Raw genomic sequence first — 20,110 nt, 5'->3', positions numbered from 1 at the left:
TAAATACGGCTGCTTTATCTTTGGCACTGAAGTATTGTCCATTGGCCTCTGCTCTTTCAGGGTCCCATCATCCCTATTGGAATCAGGGAACCCATCATAATGGTGGTATTTCCTACCATCATATATGACTTACAGACGAGAGCCACCACACTGCTCTTCCGGGTGTGGGTGTTCCCCTCACTAATGTGTTTCTCGTTGCTTTTCAAGGGCGTATCCTCTGGGTCTCATCAGAGGATTCATTTGAGGGTAGGGGGACCACAGCACCCATGTAACAAATCATTCTTGTTTGAAGTCTTGGGAGTCCAAAATTTTTAGATTCCTTTCTGTACATCTGAAGTCAAAAATCATTTTCTTTAAAGGGCCAGACTGTAAATATTTCAGGCTTTATGAGCCAACAGTCAAAACTGAAGACATTCTGTTACAGAGGGATTAGAATTGCTGTTATCTGGAAAAGATAGAACAATGTCAATGTTAAGCTTCCAAAACTGCAACCCAAAATGAGAGATTTTTTAAGTTCCAAAATATCTTTTTTACAAATGAAAAGTAAACTCTTGGGATCTGGAAATACAGCTTTATTAGAAGCCATAAAGAGTACCTGCGATATAATCTCAAGGGAAGTCCCACCAGAGATATTAGGATCTACTAAGGGAAAAAACTGAAGGAGGGAAGAGGAATGGTGCTGAAGAAGATGCAACACGCTTACCAACCCCTGGACTTCAGTCAAAGGGAAAAGAGATTCCTAAACAGGTGGAGAAGGAATATAAAATTATCTGGGAGACTGCACTGTCCTCAATGCAGCACAGCTGAGAGGTATTAGTCCATGAGCAGCAAGTATGTAAGAGTGGCTTGACATAGCACTGATTCTCCACAGCTGACTTATGGTTCCCAAGGGCTCAGAGACATGGGATTTGTACAGGTGCTGAGAAGGATGCTGGACAACTAGAGATCTGCAATCAAGAGACAGGAGCAGGCACATCACAACAGTGACAAATGCAACCACGGACTTAAGCAGAGGGCACTTACATATGAGTGTTATAAGCACACCTCTGCCAGACTAGACCAGACCAATCAACTTCACTTCAGTGGAGACTAGCATGAGACAGAAAAAAAGGAAAAAAAAAAAAAAAAAGGAGAGGTCACCATGAGTAACTGTAAGCCACACAAACATACACACCACTAGACACTCTTTGTAAATGGAGGAAAGGGAAGAGAGGTGTCAGGTTCGAGCCCAAGCTGAGGTTGGAGGGGAGTTGGTGGATGAGTGGCGGGTAGTTGAAAGAACACTCAGGGGGCTGTAGGCAGGTGAAATACGGCTTTATTCTCTGGGCACATGCCTTTGTCTTGGCTTCCTGCTCCTGCCACAGCCCTTCTCAGCAACCAGCTCTGCGACTTCTGCTGCCCCAATGCCTGCAGTTGTGAGGCTCATCTATCAACAGCTTTTAAAAGCTCTCCAAGCTAGTATCATGTGCAGTGAAGGTTGAGAATCATTTATCTATAACTAAATCAAGTCAAAGTTGGGATAGATTGCCCTAGGCCTATGGCAATGATGCATCACAATCACCTGGGGGATCTTGCTACTATTCCTGGATTTCAGACCAATTGGATTAAAATCTCTAGTGAAGTGTGCCAAAGCCTATTTTTAACAAGCTGTCTAGACCAGGTGTCCCCAAACTACAGCCCGTGGGCCGCATGCGGCCCCCTGAGGCCATTTATCCAGCCCCCGCCGCACTTCAGGAAGGGGCACCTCTTTTATTGGCGGTCAGTGAGAGGAGCACAGTATTGGCAGCCCTCCAATGGTCTGAGGGACAGTGAACTGGCTCCCTGTGTAAAAAGTTTGGGGACGCCTGGTCTAGACATTCTTATTTAGCTAAAATGGTCCTGGTTTGGTGACCAGTATTTGGGATACTAATCACCTACCAATGTTTCTCAAGCTTTAACATACATAGAATCACCTGAGAAATCTTGTTGATGTGGAGGTTTTAATTCAATAGGACTATGGTGGAACCTGAGATTTACTATTTCTTTTTTGGGAGAGAGGGCTGGTCAATGGAGTCTTGCTCTGTCACCCTGTCTGGAGTGCAGTGGCATGATCTCGGCTCACTGCAACCTCCACCTCCTGGGTTCATCTGATTCTCCTGCCTCAGCCTCCCGAGTAGCTGGGATTACAGGTGTGTGCCACCAAGCCCAGCTAATTTTTGTGTTTTTAGTAGAGGCGGGAGTTTCGACATGCTGGCTGGGTTGGTCTCGAACTCCTGACCTCAAGTGATCCTCCCACCTTGGCCCTCCAAAGTGCTGGTCTTACAGGAATGAGCCACTGCACCCTGCCGTGCTATTTCTAATAAGCTCCCAGGTGATGGCTATGCTGCTAGTCTATGGATCACACTTTGGAGTGCCCAGCACTCAAACTACACAAACCCAGTTTTCCTGATAGGTGCATTTCCTGACTCTTCCTTACTAGCATCATTTGCAGCTTTGCTTTGGTGTCTGTGACTTTCTAAAATGCCCTCTCCTTTCTTAGTGACTATATACCCAGCAATCCTCCCCTTACTCCAGCTTCACCTCGAATTCTGCCTGCTAAACCTCTCCTCTAAATTGCTAGAGCATTAAGTGTCCAAACTAATCATTTTTCATGCTAAATAGCATACTCGCCAATTATTTTAAATTATATTTTTCATGGATCCCTAACAAGTTTTCTTCAGTGACTATGCAAAGAATATTGTAGGTATTTTTAAAATACTGACTAGTTGAACACTTGAATAGTTATAAGTTCCCAGTATTACCTATTGGTTGAGAAAATATACATTAAAAATTAATATCAATTTATTAATGTTTTTGTATAAACACATCTTACTTCACAAAACAGCATGTATGCACCTTAAAATAGTATTATTTTACCATGACTTTTAATGCAAAAACTGCAATTACTTTTCACCAACCTAATATTATAAAAGTATAAGATATCATGAATTTGGACCATTGACAATAACTCAGAAACCTTTAGTTAGTATTCACAGAAAAGGTTATTCACATAAAAGACAGTCAGTCATTAAACAGTTGTCAACAAATATAACAAAAACAGTATTTACAAAAAGAAAGAGACAGGGTAGAAAAAACACACATAGACTATCTGAGAGTAGTGTGTTTTGTTTTACTTTTCTTTGAGTAAGCTGATTGGCTGGAAACCATCAAAAAGACAAGGGTGGGCAGCCTTCCCTAAAGCAGGCTGGCCAGACATTAGTAAAAACTATTGTAGTGACTTCTGGATTCTCTGAGAAAGTAAACTGAGCAGGATTCATAACAAGCTGCCTCTGTATGATGTCTGCCAAGTCCTTCTGTTAACATTTCCACTTTAGTTGGTCTAAACTTACACCATATGCCTCTTCAAATATTCTCAATTCTATCAGCAATTCTTGATCTTCCTTTCAATGCATAATAAGAATGTGGCCCATCGTGTCTTCCTACCTGAGATCCCCATTCTAAGGCACCATCCATATCATACTGTCATGTGCATGTCCAGTCATTATCAAGTGACTCATGGATTTGGCATTCTGCTACTCAGGTCACTCCAGAATTAACTCTTAGAAAACAGCAGAGTAATTTTCCTGGTGTAAAAGAATGACAGTATGACAGAAAAGGAGTCCTCATATGTTTTTGTGGCAATCCAGTTGCTACCAAATATTAGTGGAGATGTGCCATTATAGAATTAGCCACATGCCATTCTAGACTAAGCCACTATGATGACTTCTATAATACTGATTGTTTCACATTGATGACTTTGTAATCAATCTATCAGGCAGACCTTAAAATTTCAAGTTTTGCCGGGCGCGGTGGCTCAAGCCTGTAATCCCAGCACTTTGGGAGGCTGAGGCGGGTGGATCACGAGGTCGAGAGATCGAGACCATCCTGGTCAACATGGTGAAACCCCGTCTCTACTAAAAATACACAAAATTAGCTGGGCATGGTGGCACGTGCCTGTAATCCCAGCTACTCAGGAGGCTGAGGCAGGAGAATTGCCTGAACCCAGGAGGCGGAGGTTGTGGTGAGCCGAGATTGCGCCATTGCACTCCAGCCTGGGTAACAAGAGCGAAACTCTGTCTCAAAAAAAAAAAAAAAAATTTCAAGTTTTGATATTGTCTTCATCTGAACATGTGAGTCGTTAAAAATTAATCAGAATAAATATGTTATTACCAAAAGGTGTAAGTGTTGAAAGACAATGTTCCATGAATCTCTTGTGTTTTTGCACCTCTTATGAAACACAAAGGGGTAGCAAAGCACAGAGGTAGGAAATATGACTCCACTTCTTTTTATTTTATTTTATTTTGACACAGTCTCTCTGTTGCCAGGCTGGAGTGCAGTGGCACAATCTCGGCTCACTGCAATCTCTGCCTTCTGGGTTCAAGCAATTCCCCTGCCTCAACCTCCCAAGTAGCTGGGACTACAGGAGTGCACAACCATGCTCAGCTAATTTTTTGTATTTTAATAGAGACAGGTTTCACCATGTTGGCCAAAATGGTCTCAATCTCCTGACCTCATGATTCACCTGACTTAGCCTCCCAAAGTGCTGGGATTACATATGTGAGCCCATGCCCAGCTGACTCCACTCCTTTTTGCCAGTGTCTACCTTTTAGTTCAATACATCTAGATGCCGACAATAGCATGCTAAGAAAAGTTAAACAACAAATTCATGACAGAGTTATTTTTCAGAAAATGTGTCACTTAAAATACATTTTGTCTTTAGAATTTATTTTATCTAAATAGTACAATGGGGCAGCATTTCAATATGATATTAAACATTTTAAATAATTTATGAAGATATTGAAATCTAATTCCATTTAAGATTTAGGGTTTTTGTTTTTTGGGTTTTTTTTTTTTTTTTTTTTTTTGAGATGGCATTTCGCTCTTGTTGCCTAGGCTAGAGTGCAATGGTGCAATCTCAGCTCACCAAAACATCCACCTCCTGGGTTCAAGCTTTTCTCCTGCCTCAGCCTCCCAAGTAGCTAGGCATGCGTCACCACATCCAGCTAATTTTGTATTTTTAGTAGAGACGGGGTTTCTCCATGTTGGTCAGGCTGGTCTCGAACTCCTGGCCTCAAGTGATCCACCCACCTTGGCCTCCCAAAGTGCGGGGATTACAGGCATGAGCTACCACGCCTGGCTCAAGATTTAGTTTTAATTTTGCCTGTACATGACTATCTCAGACTTCTTTAAATAGAATTGCCTTAAATATGTTGCTTATTCCACCAAAATTTCTAAGATATACCCTCTGATACAATAAAAGCCACGAATACCATAATAGGAAACAAGTATAGAAAAACACCCTAATTTCTTGCTTATATAAATCAGCTCATCTGTATTTTCTAGGCTGATCACCCTAAAAAGTGGTCACAAACAGGAATACCCAGCCATAAAACTAGGGAGAACTTACCATCCAATAAAAATAGTGATTCTTCTAGAGTACTTATTATGTCATAGGTAATATAACTACTTACATACATGAATTGATTTAAGCCTGATGTAGAAATTAACACCCGTTTTTATGGATGATAAAGCTGACGAACAGAAAATGTATAGAATTTGACAACAATCACAATTAGTAAGTGGTATAGCCAGGAACTGAACTCAAATCTGGCACCGAAAATCTATATACTAAAGCATTGTGCTACGCTATACACTAAACCACTATGTAACACAATTGCAGTTGCATCGCTTTCAAACTTACCTCATGATTCAGTTCTTTCTATACACCAATATTTAGTAAAGTGCCCATAGAGCCTTCTGTTAAGTACAATAGACAAAACAAACAGGGTCTCAGCCTCCAGTAAACTTTCCCCCAATTATATCATTAAATTGCTATTTCTTTCATCTGTGTTCTTACCTTACATTTATAATAATCTGATAGCTTTGTATGTAGAATTGGGAAATAAAAAGCCAGTATCGTCCCTACCAATATGAAATATTAGAAGGCAGAGCCTAGAACAAAATAAAATTATATATTTAATCACATTTATTAATTCCATTCATAGATAAATATATATACCCCACCACCCCACCCAACCCAGTCCCACAAACAGACTACTTCTTAATCTATTCAGAATTACCACCTCTGGTCACAGTGAAGCAGAAAACAAATTCAATGGTAGATTCAAAGGCATGTGCCTGAAGAAGTTCCATTTATATGAAATTCAAGAGGAATACTTTCTACTTAGCTAATTTTCTTCTGTATACCTTTTTTGTTTTGTTTTTTGTTTTGACGATTTTATTAACGTGCGTAATAATCCTAGCACACAATACGTGTTCAATCAGTGTTAATCAGTGCCCTAAGCTGCAACACCGTGATTTCATGCGCCATTTGATTTTCTTTTCTTTTTTCTTTTCTTTTTTTCTGCGGGGGGTGTTTTATTTTTTAACTTCTATTTTAGGCTCAGAAGTACATGTGCAGGTTTGTTATGTAGGTAAACTCATGTCATGGGTGTTTGTTGTACAGATTATTTCATCATCCATGTACTAAGCCTAGTACCCAATAGTTATTTTTTCTGCTCCTTTCCCTCCTCTCACTCTCCACCTTCAAGTAGAACCCAATGTTTGTTGTTCCTTTCTCTGTGTTCATTAGTTCTCCTTATTTAGCTCCCACTTATAAGTGAGAACATGAAGTATTTGGTTTTCTCTTCCTACATGAGTTTGCTAAGAATAATGGCCTCCAGCTCCATCCTTGTTCCTGCAAAAGACATTATCTCATTCTTTTTTATGGCTGCATAGTATTCCATGGTATATATGTACCATATTTTCCTTATCCAATCTGTCATAGATGGACATTTAGGTTGACTGCATGTCTTTGCTATTGTGAATAGTGCTGCAATGAACATTTCACAAGGATGTGTCTTATGGTAGAATGATTTATATTCCTTTGGGCATATACCCAATAATGAGATTGCTGGGACAAATTATAGTTCTGTTTTTAGGTCTTTGAGGAATTGCCATACTGCTTTCAATAATGGTTGAACTAATTTACACTCCCACCAATAGTGTATAAGTTTTCCCTTTTCTCTGAAACATCTCCAGCATCTGTTATTTTTTTTTTGACTTTTTAGTGATAGCCATTCTGACTGGTGTTAGATGGTATCTCATTGTGGTTTTGATTTGCATTTCCCTAATGATCACTGATGTTGAGCTTTTTTTCATACACGGGTTGGTCATATGTATGTCTTCTTCGAAAAGTATCTGTTCATGTTTTTTTGCCCACTTTTTAATGGGGTTGTTTTTCTCTTATCAATTTGTTTAAGTTCCTTATAGATGCTGAATATTAGACCTTTGTCAGTTGCACAGTTTGCAAAAATTTTCTCCCATCTTTCTTTAGGTTGTTCATTTACTCTGTTAACACAGAGAAGCTATTTGGTTTAATTAGATCTCATTTGTCAATATTTGCTTTTGTCGCAATTGCTTTTGGCATCTTTCTCACGAAATCTTTGCCCATTCCTATGTTCAGGATGATATTGTCTAGGTTGTCTTCCAGGGTTTTTATACTTTTGGGTTTTACATTTAAGTCTTTAATTCAGACAAAGAAACTATTCAAAAGATAGATTAATCCAGGAGTTGGCTTTTTGAAAAAAATAACTAGTAAAGATAAGAGAAGATCCAAATAAACACAATTAGAGATGACAAAGGGGACGTTACCACTGACCTCACAGAAATAAAAATAAACATCAAAAACTACTACAAACACCTCTGCACACAAAATTAGAAAACCTAAGAGAGACAGATAAATTCCTGGACACATACACCCTCCGAATTGTTTCCCTGAACAGACTGATAATGAGCTCTGAAATTGAATCAGTAATAAATAGCATACCAACCAAAAAAAAAAAAAAAAAGCCAGTATCAGATGGATTCACAGCCAAATTCTACCAGATGTACAAAAAAGAGCTACTAAAACTATTTCAAAAACTGAGGAGGAGGGACTCCTTACCAACTCATTCTGAACCAGCATCATCCTGATACCAAAACCTGACAGACACAAGAAGCACACCAAAAAGTTAATCTACATGAGCAAGTAGGCTTTCTCCCCAAGACACAAGGTTGGTTCAACATATGCAAATCAATAAATGTGATTCATCACATAAAGAGACTTAAAGACAAAAAACAAATGATTATTTTAATAGATGCAGAAAAGGCTTTCAATATAATTCAACATCCATTCATGCTAAAAACTTTCAATAAACTAGGTAAGAAGGAACACACCTCAAAATAATAAAAGACATCTGTGACAGACCCACAGCCAACATCATACTAAATGGGCAAAAGCTGAAAGCATTCCCCTTGAAAACTGGCACAAGACAATGATGCTCTCTCTCACTCCTGTTCAGTATAGTATTGGAAGTCTTGACCATAGCAATCAGGCAAGAGAAAGAAATAAGTGGTATCCAAATAGAAAAAGAGGAGGTCAAACGATCCCTGTTTGCAGACAATATGACCTGATAACAAAAAAACCCCACAGTCTTGGCCAAAAGCTTCTGCAGCTGATAACGTCAGCCCATTTTATCAAACAATCTCAGTCCAACTCCTTTATTAGGAAGGAGTCTTACTCCTTCCTAATAAAATACTCAATAAAATAGGAATAGATAAAAAAGGCTGGAACATTTTTTTAAAGATAGGAATTTAATAAAAGCATGATATAGTTTTATACATGTTAAATAGTAAAGAAATACATAGATACTTTCTTAATGTATCACAACCCAAAAGCCAGGAGCATATAATGAAGAAATACCAGAAACACCCCCTTTTAAAAGCAAGAATGAGAGAAGAAAAACTACTATCACAACTACTATTTCAGATTGTATAGGATGTATTAGTTGCAATGCCATTAAGAAAAGGAAAGTATTTAGGGTATGTGAACTAAAAAATGTCCTAACTGATTTCCATTGCTTATTAACCTAAAAATCATATCATATGATGTATATCTGCATGTGCCAAAAAATTAATGGGAAAAACAACTATAAACAATAAGATTTTAGGTATATTACTAAGGTAGCAGAATATAAAGTTAATATACCGAAATCCATAGACTTCATCAAAACAACAACCAGTTAAATGACATAATGAAACTAGAATATTGTTTACTATAACAGCAAAAAATATAAAATGCTAAAAATATACATAATAAAAATTTGATCTCATACAAGTAGAGATTAGAATAGTGGTTACCAGAGGCTGGGAAGAGGAAGGAGAGGGGGAATGGAGAGGACTGATCAATAATTAGAAAGTTATAGCTAAATAAGAGGATTAAGTTCTAATGTTTCATTGCCACAGTATGGGGATTATAGTTAACAACAGTTTCCTGTATATTTCATAATAGCTGAAGAGAGGATTTCACATGCTGTCACCACAGAGAATGATAAATGTCTGAGATCATGGATATGCAGATTACCTTAACTTTGGTATCTTTTTTGTTAGTTTTTGATTTTGTTTTTGAGTCAGAGTCTCGCTCTGTCACCCAGACTGGAGTGCAGTGGTGTGATCTCAGCTCACTGCAACCTCTACCTTCTGGGTTCAAGCAATTCTCGTGCCTTGGCTTTCTGAGTAGCTTGGACTACAGGTGCATGCCACCACACCAGGCAATTTTTTTTTTTTTTTTGTATTTTTAGTACAGACAGGGTTTCACCATGTTGGCCAGGCTGCTCTTGAAATCCTAATCTCAGGTGATCCACCTGCCTCAGCCTCCCAAAGTGCTGGGATTACAGGCGTGAGCCACCACTCAGGGCCCTAATTACCCTAATTTCATCATTACACATTGTATATAAGTATTTGAAACATCACACTGTACCCATATATATGTACAATTATTACATGTCAGTTAAAAATAAGATAAAACTTTTTAAAAAGGAAATGTAAAATCCTCTGTCAGAAAAAGAGCATTAAAACCCTTCTGAGAAAAAAAATACAGACTTGAATAAATGGACGGAATTTTTCTGGAGCCATTTTATGAAGAAGCAGACTCAGTATCATAAAGATGTCAATTCTTTCTGCATTAATTCACAGATTTAATGTGATTTTATTTAAATTATCAACAGCTTTTTTCCTAGAACTAATAAAATTTATTCTAAAGTCTATATGGAAAAATAGGGAAGTCGAAATAGCACAGGAAACCCCTGACATATAGAAATGGTGGGTAGGGGTAAGATGGGAGGAAAACGCACTACCTCTACCAGATACTAAAACATTATCAAGCCTCAAACATTAAAATTACATGGAATTGGCATATGAGTAGTCAGATAGACCATGAAACAAAATTGAATAGAGAAATAGAAAAAGTACACATGGAAACATAATAAAACATAAAAGAAGAATCATGGTCAGGCAGTTCTGCTAAAATGGCAAATAACCATTCTGACAAATTACCCCATTATGCAAAATCACACACACAAAAAAAAAAAATAAAGGGTTATAGGGTTCAACATTTAAAAACTTCATCAGTGACTTTTTTTTTACAGGGTCTTGCTCTGTCACCTAGGCTAGAGTCCAGTGGAATGCTGACAGCTCACTGCAGCCTCAACCTAGGCTCAAGCAATCCTCCCACCTCAACTTCCCTAGTAGCTAGGACTATAGGGATGCACCACCATACCTGGCTAATTTTTATATTTTTTGTACAAAAACTAAATTTTGTACAAAGTTACAGGGTTTCACCATGTTGCCCAGGCTGGAACATTTTTTTAAAGATAGGAATTCAATAAAAGCGTGATATAGTTTTATACATGTTAAAGAAATACATAGATACTTTTTTTAAAATGGCACTTAATCTTTAAAAAGACCTGAAGTTTGCTCTGGAAGTGTATATAGGAAAGGTTGCAGCTTGTGAGTTACTGGGAAGTGGTACAAGGTGGATTCTCACAGTGTGTGATGTTTCACAGCTTTAAATCCTTTGATGCAGGAAAGGCAAGTGTCAAAATTGGGGCTTAGCCCAGGAAGGTTCTTGGTTTCATCCGAGAACGAATTCAAGTATGAACCAGTGGCAGAAGAAAACAGCTTTACTGAGGCAGTAGCATTACAGCTGCATGACTGCTCCTGCAGAGCAGGGATACTCCGTAGGCAGTGGATAGAGAGTAACAGCTCAGGGATAGTTCTGCAGTCTTATTTACACCCACTTTCAATTACATGTAAATTAAGGAGCAGGTTATTCAGAAATTTGTAGAAAAAGGGTTGTAACTTCCAGGTTGCTACCATGGAAAGGGCAGTAACTTTCAGATGTTGCTGTGGCAATGATAAACTGTCATGGGGCTGGTGGGTATATTTTATAGAGAGGTACTTTTGGTGCCTCTTCCTTGCTTCAGCCAGTCTTCAATCTGGTCTGGAGTTGAATCCTACCTCCTACTTCACCAGGGCTTGTTTTTTTGCCTTTGAGATGTAGATCCTTCAAGGGATACAATTTTTAATATTTCCCGTTTCCTCAAAACTGTAGTTTGATACAATATATAGCCTACATCTTCAATTCACTTGTGTTTCACTGCTGGAAATTCTTTTTTAATTATTTATTTTTTTATTTTAGAGATAGAGTCTTGCTCTGTTGCCCAGGCTGGAGTGCAATGCTGCAATCAGAGTTCACTGCAGCCTCAAACTCCTGGGCTGAAGCCATCCTCTGCCTCACCCTCCCAAGTGCGGGATTACAGGCATGAGCCACCACACCTATCTGGAAATTTTTCACCTATCTGACAGCTGAAGATTTTGAAAACTATAGTGATGTTTAAAATTGCCAAACCAGCACCTCTAAATTTAAAAAAAAAAAAAACATTATTCAGGATTTGGCAATGTCTATTTAACATCTTTGTATGTAGATTCTGCTTTCTCTTTGAAAGAAAGGCTGTTGTTAACACAGTTTAGTCTTCAATCTATATTCCACAATTTTTCCACTTCTTCTATTTATTGAGACCTTTTCTTATTGACAACGCATTTGCACTTGTTCCAGCCACAGATGTTTCTTTTATTTTGTGGAGTTTCTGACTGTCTACAATGTGAACTTCTTTATGCCTTTTCCCTAAGAGAGACTGTTACCAAAATAGCAGGCATTTGGTCCAGGTCCAGTTGCTTGCCACACAGAAGACCAATCACTGAGATGAGCATTGCCAGAGAAGACTTTTATCAGGAGCTATGGCTGAGGAGATGGGTGATCAGGTTCAAATCTATCTTCCTGACCAACTAAAAGTAGGGGTTTATATAGCAGGGAAGAAATGTAATCATGTGTGGGAAAACAGTAATTTAGGCAGGGTAAGGAAGAAAAGTTGGTCAACAGGAAGCAGATACATTGTTAGGCAGTCATGATTGGTGAAGAGTCTGGTGTCTAATTTTCCAAATGCAATGATCTGGTAAGTTTCAGTTCCTTGATACTATCTGGGACTACTGAGAGTTCATATCCTGAGAAAGGAACTCAGGTAAGACAATTATAAGTTTCTCAAGTTCTAACACTGGGACGCTTAGTTTCTATGTTTTTTCAAAGAAGCCCTAAACATCAGCTCTATGGAATAATTGGGCTGGTTTCAATATCAAATATTTTCTCATTTCCCTCAAAACTTTTACTATATCAAGGCTTGACCCAATATTTAAAGTTTTTCTTTTTCATGCACTGCTTAGCATTTTTGAACCAGCCTGCTTAGGCATGTTTGGGAAGTTAAATCAGTGTTGTTGCTGCTGTTGTTTAACATAGAAAAGTTTACATATGTGTAAAATAATAGCAAAATACAACCTTATCAGATAAGATATACAGTGAACTGAGGTAGATGTCTGAGAACTGTGTGTGTGTGTGTGTGTATGTGTGTGTGTGTGTGTGTGTGTGTGTGTGTGTGTATGTGTATATGTTTTGTACTCCTTCATAGTGTAACCCAGTTAAGCTGGGTGCAGTTTTTTGTGTGAGTTTTGTGTTTCCGACATAAAATTGTGCATAAGAAAATGCAAATTTAGTGTTATGATCAAACTATTCCCTAATATATGAATTGCATTGGAACAACTTGTGTTTTCAAAACAAGTGTAATAGTAAAACTGACTGCACTTTCTAAATGTGGAAAAAGATAAAATTGAGTCCAAAAAAATAAACTCCAAATGGATCAAAGATCTAAAGGTAAAAAATGAAACAAGTATAAGAAGTAGACAAGTACAAGACTAGAATTTCTATACATCCTACGAGTGGAGAAAGTTTTATAACCCCAAGCACAAAACCCAGAAACAATAAAAGATTTACAAAGTTGCCTATATCAAAAACTGTTCAAATCTTGACCAAAAAAAATAAAATAAATGCAAAGTCAATGAAAAAAATAACAAGTAGGAATAAAAGCTTGCAGCTTTTCACTAGCAAAGGGCTTAACCACTTTTTAGGTAAAGACGTAAAGATCATTAAGTATGATGAGAGCATCTATTGGTAAGGCTTTGAGGAAACAAATTGCTGACAGAAACGTAAAGTGATTCAACAGAGGATGAACATGGAATGTTTCTCCATCTGTTTGTGTCCTCTGCCAAAATGTTACATCAGGAAAATTGATCTAAAGCGCTTTTGCTTTTTGATGATGCACCTTCCTCCCCATCTTATGTATCCAATATTTTCTTTCCACTTCCATAACAAAAGTCTCCTCTACTAATTGGCAAGTGAAGCTGACTATATTATCCCTGACAAGATAATTTGCATTTTAATAAGACACAAAATCTATTCTACTAGTCATCAGAGCAATTTTAATTATCATATATCATATAATGATTCTGTACCACACAATGAGCTTGATTGGAATCAAGCTGAAGAGCTATAACAGCCCGCCCTTCTAGAGAAATTGAAAAATATTTTCTCTACCCTAATTTTCCTTCCTCTCCAATAGGCAAGTTTATGGACTGGAAATTTTCTGATCACTCTAGAAGTCATCTGCAAAGTAGGGAGAGAACTGAACTGAAATACATCTTCCAAATATATGCAACAATAACAAAAATGAAAAAATCTATTAACATAATTAAATGTTTTTTCTTCTTTAATCTGCTATGGTAATGACTTATGTGAATAGATTTCCTAGGGTTAAACTATCTTTCAGCCTTGAAATTCAAGCACTACTTGTTTATGGTTTATTTCTTACTTAATCCATTGTTAAATTTAACTCACTAATATTTTATTTAGATATTTATATCTATTTATGTATATTTTTGCTTGAACTATTCTTACTAGTATTCAGTATTAAGGTTGCCTTTAAAAAATTAATTGTGGCCATTTTCCATATTTTTTAGTCTGAAATAGGAATAGAGGAATTATATGTTCTTTGAAAGTTAGGTTGAATTCAGGTATAAAACAATCAGATATAAAACCATAACATTTTATGGTTATCCTTAAGAACCTTTCCTACTTCTTACACAGTAATCAGTGTAAACATGTCTGACTCCTCTTGGGTCATTTCATTTGCTTAATCAGTGGTTACCTGATTTACTGATTTTAAAAATAAAACCATTTTCCATTTTTATTGCCCCAATTAGTTGGCACCTGTAGTCTTTGCTACTTGGGAAGCTTAGGTGGCGTGATAGCTTGAGCCCACAAGTTTAAGGTTGCAGTGAGCTATGATCATGCAACTGCACTCCAGCCTGGGTGACAGACAGAGACCCTGTCTCTTTAAAATAAAAAATAAAAACTATAAGCAAATGGGAACTCAGCAATTAAAACAACTCCCCAGAATCCTATGACCTTTTGTTTCTTATTTCAAATATATACAAAATCAGTAAAGAGTATAGTGAACTCCCATTTATCTATTACCCAACTTCAAAAAGTATCAATTTTGGTCACTTATATTCATTTAACTTCTACTCAATCCTTCCCATCCCATATTATTTTGAAGCAAATCACAAATACCATATCACTTCATCATAAATATTTGTATTCCCTATTTAATAAGGAATCTCTTTTAATATAACCACAATACTGTATTATTTGCATTTTCCTAGCAGCTAATAATGTTGAGCAGCCTTTTATGTGCTTACAGGTCATTTGCACAACTTCTTTGGATAAAGAAGACATTTTGGCCATTTTTAACAATTGAGTTAATTGTTTTGTTATTGAATGGTAAGAGTTATTAAATATATTAAATATATTATGGACTGTTGAGAAATGTTAAGTTTATGAAAACTGAGAAATATAGAGTATATTATAAAATATCTTGTTTGCTAGGAAAAATGATGGCAAAGAAAACCTAGACAGCCCACCCCCCACCCCCCACCAAGTAGAAAACTACTTGGGGCATTCCAAAGTGGCAGGACAATGTATAAACATCATACACTGGTTAAAACAGTTCTTTAACATAGCTGACCTTGCCCCCGTGGCTCCCTTACGGAGAATATTTTTTAGCTTGTTTGTAGTCAGTGGTAAACGGGCAACAGCTGCCTCCTTGGTATAGTTTTGTGTTATGAGAAAATACAGATCACCTGTTTGTTAATAATAATCACCTGTTCTGAGAGAGTAACTACAAGGATCAGAATCCACTTGGGGCCTTCAGCCTGGAACACTGTCAGCCCCCGAGGTTCTCAGCTCAGAAGGCTGTTGGCCTCCCAAATAGACCCACTTTGCTATTCTTTCTGGGTGTCTGCCTCTCAGTTCCTTCAGCGCTGCCTGGGTGGGGATCTCTACGACTGAGCTGATACTGGGTACTGGACACTAGACCCTTAACAGATACATATTTTTCAAATATTTCTTCCTTTCTGTGTGTTGTCCAATCACTTGATAGTGTTCTTTTTTTTTTTTTTTTTTTTTTTTTTTTTGAGATGGAGTCTCGCTCTGTCACCCGGATTGGAGTACAGTGGTGCAAACTTGGCTCACTGCAACCTCTGCCTACCAGGTTCAGATGATTCTCCTGTGTCAGCCTTCTGAGCAGCTGAGATTACAGGGACCCACCACCACATCCAACTAATTTTTGTATTTTTGGTAGAGACGGAGTTTCCCAATGTTGTCCAGGCTGGTCTCGAACACCTGACCTAAAGTGATCCACCCACCTCAGCTTCCCAAAATGCCAGGATTACAGGTATGAGCCACTGTACCCGGCCTCTTGACAGTGTTCTTATAAAAACAAAACTATTTAATTCTGATGACGTCTGTTTTATTTCTTCTTTGGTTTTTTTCTATCTTTGGTATTATATCTAAATAACTAAGAGACCATTGCCTAATCCAACATCATATTTACACCTATATTTTCTTCTTAGATAAATATTTTATATTTATGTCATTGATTCATTCTGACTTAATTTTTCTATGTAGTTTGAATAGAGGCTCAACTTCACTCTTTTGCATATGGATATCCAGCTGTCCTAAAACCATTTGTTGAAAACACTTCTCTCCCACTAAATTGTTTTGGCTTCTTTGTTGAAAATCAGTTGACCATAAATGTATGGGTTTGTTTCTGGACTCTTAAATCTATTGAGATATATTAATACATATGTCTGTTTCTATGCCAGTACTACAGAGTCTTGATGATGCAATGGGCTCAGACGGATTCTATGCATGCAGTGAGTTTGCGCTGCACTTAAGAACAGTAAGCATAGAGAATCCACTACTTCTAGAGAAGCAGTAATGAAGCCTGTTGTCTAAAAAAATGACCCAGGTAAAAGGACAATCAGGGCCTTGCAGCTTTGACACACCCAGAAGACATGTAGGAATATAAGAGATACATGAAGAGCTCTCTTCTGACAGAAGGAAGGGTCTTAGAGTTGGAAAAAACAGATCTGTATTAGAACAAATGTTAGGCCGGGCGCGGTGGCTCAAGCCTGTAATCCCAGCACTTTGGGATGCCAAGGGGGGGGTGGATCATGAGGTCAAGAGATCGAGACCAACCTGGTCAACATGGTGAAACCCCGTCTCTACTAAAAATACAAAAAATTAGCTGGGCATGGTGGTGCATGCCTATAATCCCAGCTACTCAGGAGGCTGAGGCAGGAGAATTGCCTGAACCCAGGAGGCAGAGGTTGCAGTGGGCCGAGATTGTGCCATTGCACTCCAGCCTGGGTAACAAGAGCAAAACTCCGTCTCAAAAAAAAAAAAAAAAAAAAAAAGAACAAATGTTTACACAAAGGGCGTATAACTTTGACTAATACATCCTGTTCATATGCTAAAAAAATAAGAGCCCAGGAAGAAGAAAAATTCAGGATAAGAAGAGTAATTGATGAAAGAAGACTCCTGAGAAAAAGGATTACAGAACACAAAGCTTCAGTGGAAGAACTGAAAGACTGTTGATATTACACAGAGGGAAAAAAAAAGATGGAGGGGGAAACAGTTTTTTTTTAAGACAAGACATTCAAGAGAAATTATAAACGTGTGTATGATGATGGAATTATTGATGCTATTTTTATTTCACATACTATCCCATTTTTTGGAAAGCAATGTATTATTTTTATAATCTAAAAAATGGTAACTTGTACATTTTTTTAATTCAGAAAAGCATTAAAATTACAAAATTTAAGAATTTAAAAACTATAATTGATAAGTATTCCTATTGCTTTCTTTGAAAGGTATATTTTAAAGTTTTATTCCCATATGACTTAAAAGCCAAGCCTGGCTAGCCTAACACGTAAAGAGCTTGGAAGTCACCACTGCATCCTAACAACAAGCAAAAGGCTGAGAAAACTGAAAAATCAACAACTCTTCTTAAAGTCATAAGAGACGAGAGGTCAGAGGGCAAACCACTGCCCCCAAAATTGAGTCACAATGTCCCAAACCAGAAAACATCAAGCAGACACTTTCATGGGAACCAATGTGGAGGTAGGAAAACTTTAATTGCAAATTGCTGGAGGTTTAGTCCGGACATGTCTGAGAGTTTAAAACTTATTAAAATTCAAAATGTCTGCTCTGCAAAAGAGAATGAAAAGATAAACCACAATTGGGAGAAAAATTTGCAAACAATATATTTCATAGAGGACTGTTATACAAAATATAGTTAAGAAATTGGCAAAAGACCTTAGCAGACACATCATCAAAGAAAATACACATATGGCAAATAAGCATTTGAAAAGATGCTCCACATAATATGTCAATAAGGAAATCCAAATTAAAATAAGATACTACTACACACCTAAGAGAATGGCCAAAATCCAGAACACTACAACCACCAAACGCCGCAAAAACGTGAAACAACAGGAACTCTCATTCATTGCTGGTGAGAATGCAAAATGACATAGCCACTTGGGAAGACAGTTTGACAATTTCTTGCAAAACTAAACATACTCTTGTCATAAGATCCAGCAATTGCACTCCTTGGTATTTACTCAAAGGAGATGAAAACGTATGTCCACACAAAAGCCTGCACATGGATATTGACAGCAACTTTGTTCATAATTGCCGAAATGTAAATACAACCAAAATGTCCTTTTGCAGATGAATGGATATATAAACTACAATGCATCCAGACAATGGGATATTATTTACTGCTTAAAGGAAATACTAAGCCATGAAAACACATTGAAGAAACTTAAATGTATATTACTAATGGAGAGAAGGCATTCCATAAAAGTAACATACTGTATGATTCCAACTACATGACATTCTGAAAAGACAAACCTATGAAGATGGTAGAAAGGTCAGTGGTTCACAGGGATTAGGAGGAAGGAGAGATTAGTAGGGAGGAATGAGTAGGCAAAGTACAGAGGATGTTTAGGACAATGAAACTACTCTGTATGATACTATAATGGTAGACGCATGTCATTATACATTTGTTCGAACCTATAGAATGTACAACACCAACAGTGAACCCTAATGGGCTTTGGGTAGCAATGATATGTCAATGCAGGTTCATCAGCTGTAACAACTGTACCACTCTGGGAGGGGATGTTGACAATGGGGGAGGATCTGCATGCGTGGGAACAGGGGAAATATGAGAAATCTCTGTACCTTCCACTTGCCATAAACCTAAGACTGCTTTAAAATAAAGTCTATTTTCAAAAAATTACTATGAAATACATGAAACATGAAATAATACAATTTTTATAGATCATTAAATCATGAAGTCTAATGTTTTAAGTTTAAATCATATTATTATATAATAAGACTCATAAGTATTTCTCAGGACAAAATTTGTCTTAGATTCTAAGCATTGATTTTTATCCCTCAGTTTTTTCTATCTTGAGCTTCAGCTGATCACTATATCAATTCTAAATGTCACATATAAATTTATCATTTGAGGACTGTCAAAAGGCCAAATTGCCCCAAATCTCAACCCCTCTGATATACCAAGATGGCTGAAATTCCCACCAGGAGAGTCATTCCCATCTTTTAAGTTATTATGTCTGCAGAAAGCCTGTACTAAACTACAAATGTACTGGGGGGAGGTGGGGCTCATGAAGGCAGGAATACTCAACAGCACAGTGAAAAGAACATGGACCTTGGAGTCTCACACACCAGAGTCTGAGTGTTGATTCAGCCACTTACCACTTAACTGTGTGACCTTAAGAAGTTGCTTAACATATCTACATCTCAGGTTCCTTACCTACAAATATGATTCTAATTCTCACAGTATTCTTTTAAAGACTATTTGTGATAATTTGGAGGAGTGAGGGATCTGAATCCTAGTTCCTTTCCTCAGTTTCCATGAGGATACCGTTTCCCTGCTCCACTCTTTCCTCAAGGGAGAAGTGGCTGACCTGATCAAATGTACAGAGAGGATGTTCAGAGAGAACTATCCTGACCAGAAGGCAAAATACTACGTTGCCGGGTGGACAGGTGATGATCTCTCTTCTATTCTCTTGGGCCTGCCTGCTTGCTTACAGAATAAGTACCTGTGTTTTTTATTTTTATGTGAGGAGCAGATTAAGAGAGGCCTGCTTTGTCAACCCCAGATTCTCTCCTGTAGGCAGGTAGATAAATCAGTGACACTTGGATTTCAAAGTCTAGGCTTGGAGGGAATTAGGAGGCATTTCACATACCTCAACCCAGCTTTACCAGTATGGCTGAGACATTGGGCCCTGCGTGACTCCCGTCTCTGCAGCTATGCTGTGTTGATCAAAACCCTGTTACGGAAAACAGATGAGTGCTATAGTTCAGGCAACAAATCCCACTGTGTAATTCCAATAATAATAAATTTGAAATAACAATCACTGTGCCTGCAGCCAAATAGACACTCAATAAATGTTA

The 20,110-nt window shown here is 37.7% G+C and overlaps 1 protein-coding gene across 1 annotated transcript in view; it reads right to left on the bottom strand.

Moving 5' to 3' along the window:
- Positions 1-20,110, bottom strand: part of PDE1A (phosphodiesterase 1A) — a 524,243-nt gene that overhangs the window by 482,757 nt on the left and 21,376 nt on the right. The window lies entirely within an intron of this gene.

Source organism: Saimiri boliviensis, chromosome 5 (genome assembly GCF_048565385.1).
Source record: "Saimiri boliviensis isolate mSaiBol1 chromosome 5, mSaiBol1.pri, whole genome shotgun sequence".
NCBI lineage: Eukaryota > Metazoa > Chordata > Mammalia > Primates > Cebidae > Saimiri > Saimiri boliviensis.
Note: the sequence above shows the minus strand (reverse complement) of the source record. Positions and strands in the feature narration are given on the sequence as shown.